Below are 511 nucleotides of genomic sequence, written 5' to 3'. Positions count from 1 at the left end.
AAACTCGTTTGAGTGTTATTCTCAAGAGTCATTAGAGTGTTAACACTCACGATTGAATATTAATACTGAAATGTAAAGTCAGAACGCTCGCAGCAGTTGAGCATTAAAAAAGTGATTGCGTTAAATTTTTTAAGTAAATGCAATAAAGTTAAAATATTGCGGTTGTATAGTTTAATAAACATTTGTTCTTAAGTTAAAAATGTTCTTGAAATTTTTTTTATTTAGGTAAACTATAATTAAAATAGCTAAAACATAGCTAAACATAAGGAAAGTAATAATATTAGTATTAAATATAAAATAAGAATATAATATTTCTTATATTATATTATAATTAATATAAAATAATATTTCTTAATAATAATATATTTATTAAAATACTCCAAAATCATTATTTGAACTAATAAAAAAAATTAAATTTATACATATAAAATATTTAATAATATTAAAAATACTAACGATAAATATATATATATATATATATATATATATATATATATATATATATATATAT

This window comes from Odontomachus brunneus, unplaced genomic scaffold, assembly GCF_010583005.1.
Source record: "Odontomachus brunneus isolate Ranch 3 - 2012 unplaced genomic scaffold, Obru_v1 Obru_scaffold_245, whole genome shotgun sequence".
NCBI classification, from domain to species: domain Eukaryota; kingdom Metazoa; phylum Arthropoda; class Insecta; order Hymenoptera; family Formicidae; genus Odontomachus; species Odontomachus brunneus.
This window is presented reverse-complemented; position numbering follows the sequence as displayed.